Raw genomic sequence first — 4528 nt, forward strand, 5'->3', positions numbered from 1 at the left:
TTAGGACAATCAATCACTCCTCCCAGAAAATTTAAACACGAACGCCTGGCAGAGGACCGGCAGACAAGCTACAAAAATACTTTTTTACTCCCTTATGAGGTACCTGCAAAAGCTGAGCACATCAGCTTTTGAGCTCATCTTTCATCCAGCCGTGCTTCAGAAAATCTCGGGGGGTACATGGGTAGAACAAAATAAAGTAAAAAAAATAAAAATAAGAAATGGTTGATTCGTTTTTGCGTTATTGCATTTAGAACTGTTTATAACTACAGGCGATATCTCTAACTGGGAAGCTGTGTATAACACTGAAACTGAAAATAGGATGTGATGATTTGCAAATGTCATAAACTCATTTTGTATTCGCAGTAGAGCAAAGCACACAAATCAAATATTTAAATCAAGAAAACGTAACATTTTAAGAAGGGCAAAAATGTCATTCTGAGAGTGATGGCAGCAACACATTTTTAAAAAGTCAGGACAGGGTCATGCTTACCTCTGTGTGTCATCCCCTCTTCTTTAAATAAGAGTCTGTAAATATCTGGGAAATAAGGAGACCAGCTTTTGACAGCTACCTATAGGGTGGTGTGGACACGCAAGTTTTAAGAATGAGACAAAGTGGGATTTTAAAATTGGTACAACAGGTTGTCCACTAAATATCTTGGCACACGTTCAAATCTCAGTGACCTTGACTTCGAGCTTAAGGTCAGAATAAGTTAGAACAAAGCATTGTAAGACTTTTAGACTGATGCTATGTGGTTCTCAGGCCAAATGTCCAGTAATTCTGAAGGTTCAGTGGACTTTCAGAGGAAATTAAAAACACATTGAGGAAAAGGCCATGGCTAAACAGAAACATCGCACATATCTGCAATAATATATAAACCACAGAATGCTAAATAACTAAAAACATATTTTAGCTCATTCAATGGCTGTTTGACAGCAACGTGACTCGGTTAACTTAAGTCAAACTGTAGCAACAGTGACAAGCCCTTTTCAGCATCCCTTGGGAGAACTCTTATCTGCTGTTGTCTGTGTTGCTTGAATGTTTGTTATTTTCATATTTGACTGTGTTAGATCTCTTAGAGACGTGCAGGTGTTTTCCCGTTTCTGAACATGTTTGCTTTGTCATTTGCATTCCATAACATTCAAGCAGCTAACCACTCTCCTCTTTCCTGCTGCACAAGCTTCAGCTGCTTCACTTTCATACACCCACTTTCGATTTCGGTCTTATTCTTTACAAGATCCGCGCTTTATATTCTGTTTGCCTCCTTTGTCCATCACAGCCTCCTGCCAAGTCATTTTGTCTTCTTTTGCTGTCTGGCAACGTCTCTCTTACATGTTTCCCGTTTTGTTGTTTCTTTGTGTATCCCTCAGAAGATAGCTCTCTACTCCGCCCCCGCCTCTCCATCTGTGCCACACACTTGTGTTGTTTCACAGTTACTGAAGCACACATCCTGATTGCTACCAGGTGAGGCAAACTACAAATGCACACACATGCTTGCATGACATGCGTTGGAGCACACACATACAGTCTGCAGTGGTTCAGTGGTGCATTTAGATGACATTTGCTTGGTGATAACATTGCCACTGGCTAGGTTTGTGTTTTGCACTTTGTCTTTGCTTTTTGTGTGTCGGGCATACTGCAGCTGTTGTTTTCAGGTGTTAAATGGCGCATTTTCCATTTAGGAACATTTGACCTCCAGTGTGGTAGACATGTCAAAACTCCTAGAAGGAAAATCCCACCTGACTGTGGTTTTAAATGTTCTCAGAGGAATCAGATGTGTGTTTCCACAGTGTATTTTCTTTCTCTCATGCCGTTTCTGCTCCCTCTAGCCTAGTTTCTCCCTGCTGCTTTCCTCCTGCTTGACTGGGGTCAGCAGATGAGCTTTGACCTCCTGTGTGGCCCCTGAGCGAACAGCTTGGAAGCTGCGTGAACGCATAGGGGCGGAAGGCCACAGGGGCACCCGAGATCAGTTGTGCTGTACTCTGCAGGACCCAGCAGCTGCAGAGACAGGAAGCTGTAATTAGGACTAGAAGAGGCTTAATACTCAGAGCCATTTTTTTCCCTTCCTGCCAGTCTTCCATTCTTGCTCTCTTTCTCTCTCTAGAGAGAGAAATGCTTCCACATTAGGAGACCAAAACTCGCAATTACATGTGATTGTAATCCTCTGATGTGAGGCAATTTAATGCTTCATTTATTCACCTTCATTGCTGTATATTTCATGCCTTAATCCATCAGTGAGCCCAACGTTTTGTACACCAGAGTATTATCAAAGCTGTAGGGGGGGGCGTGCAAAAAAGTGAAGTAAACAAAGGTGTTATGTTGTCAGATTTGCAAAGTAATGTAACAACGAATGCTTTTGAATATTATTGTTGAATATTATCACACAGGAAAAAACCCCCAAAAAAACCAACTACAAGTAAAAGAATTACACCGTGATGCCTTTGCCTTTGTAAATGGAGGAACAGTAACTGCGTGTAATACCTGCCAGTCAGATTAACAGTATTTCGTCTCTATCTGCCATTCTGCAATTCATCTCATGTAAACAACGTGGCGCACAGCGTGACGTGAAAAAGGCACATCCCTTTGACATTGCGTGAGGAACTCTGTATTCCTCGTCCACAGGAAAATCCAAAAAAGGAGGTTTAAAAAAATCACAGTTTTCAGTGATTCGAAACGCCGTTTACGTGTAGACGAAACAGCTGCGTTTTCAAAAATACCCGTGTAGGTGCAGACATAGCGTAAAAGAGTTGGTAGTTTATTTTCTTACTATCTGTAATTTATTGCAGATTACTTGTATTTGCTTAATTGTTTACTAAATGTTTGAGGTGTGAAATAAACCACAACAGAGCAAAGTATGGGTGTGTGTGGTTGGAGGATGTGTTTGTGCGTGTGCCTGTGCGCGTGCACGCACGGGGGGCGAACATTTTTCTTGTAAAACAAAGGGGGCCCAGCAAAAAAGTTTTGAACCACTGACTTAAGGTGTGTGTGTGTGTGTGGACAGACAATTTGCACGCCACTATAGTTGTGAGGACCAACAGTCACTTATAGGGGCAAATTGCCCGACCCCACGAGTTTGAAGGCATTTTTGCGGCTCAAAATGTGATTGTAGTATCAGGGTTAGGATGAGGTTATGGTTACGTTTTAGGCTGAGAGTTAGATATTCATTTGTGATTGTTGGGGTAAGTGGCTAGGGAAAGCATTATATCAATTAGATGTCCTCACTAAGAAAAAAAAAAGTGTGTGGGTGTGTCATAAAAAAACAAGACTATACCGCAATTTTTCTTTTTTTGAAAAGTAAAAAAGAAGGAAATTAATCAAAATTTAACTATCATTTTGAGTAAATAGTAGGATAATGGCAGATTCTTGATTATAGGAACCATTGTTTCATCAATGTTCAGGTACAAGAACTGGACTTAATAAGGAATGAAAAAATAGCCAATGCACAAAGACAAATTTCAAAGAAATTCAAAAACCCTGCTCAAGACCACTTTAGAAAAAATGCAAAAGTCACTCAGGACTTGTGCACAATAAGGTATTAATCTATTCCACTTCTAAAATTGTGTCAGTAAGTTGCTACATGTTTCTTTATGAATACACATAAAGAGTAAAAGCCATCATAATATGAAACAGATGCAAACTTCTTTAGAGGCAGAGTCATAAACTTTTAATGTCCTCATGCCTCTTTATGGGTTATATCATCTCATGAATCAATTAAATGTTCATTTAGCAGCAGGTAGCAGTGATGTAAAGCATTACTAATTGATCAGCCATTTGGTTCATCACTGTGTACATCTTGGGGAAAGTACTTTAAAGATAAAATCACGATATTCAACTGCCGTTCTGTGACACAGCAACAGAAAACCCCCACAACATTGCGGTTGCCGTTAAAGTCATTTTGAAAGCTACTATTTAAACAAAGCTTCCACGTGAAAGGCTTCCTTTGAAGCTTTTGTGTGGAGGCTTAAAGTTTCCTTCAAAACCTGTTGTTCAAACCTTCAAACCTCACGTTAACAAGCTTCCATGGGAAAACTTGGGTTGTTTTTGTTTATTAAATTGGGGAATTCATCCAATGATCCAAATTGTATTTCATCTTTGTCTGATGTTGCCTTTAAACACAGCCGGAGCAGCTTTAGTTTTAAAGTTGCGTCTGGAGCTTTCAGTCTTACATGAGGGAAGTTTGATTACGACTAATAAATGGGGCCAGTCTTTAAAAATTCTCTTTAGTTGCAAATGGAAAGCGGCCAAGTTCTTGTGCGCAGACAGTGGTTTCCTGTGTGAGCCGTATGGTTTCACGCTCACATCCCCTCATGCATGCATGTGCACGCTGCCTCAACTAATTAGTACCTCTCTTTTTCGCAGGGTCCTGTTATATCCTGGCAGACACATGGACAGGGAGAAATAAAACCGTCAGTTCAGGTGAGTATTTCAAACCTCTCGCTGCCTCTTTTGGGCTTCCTATCGGTTTTTAACTGTACTTCCTTTACAGGCCCTCCACCTGACCTCTGGGGTAAGTCCTAGCTGTGGGACTTG

Source organism: Diplotaxodon limnothrissa, linkage group LG16 (assembly GCF_057381915.1).
Source record: "Diplotaxodon limnothrissa isolate DT_005_m linkage group LG16, D_limnothrissa_male_GT1.1, whole genome shotgun sequence".
In the NCBI taxonomy this organism is placed as follows: Eukaryota; Metazoa; Chordata; class Actinopteri; order Cichliformes; family Cichlidae; genus Diplotaxodon; species Diplotaxodon limnothrissa.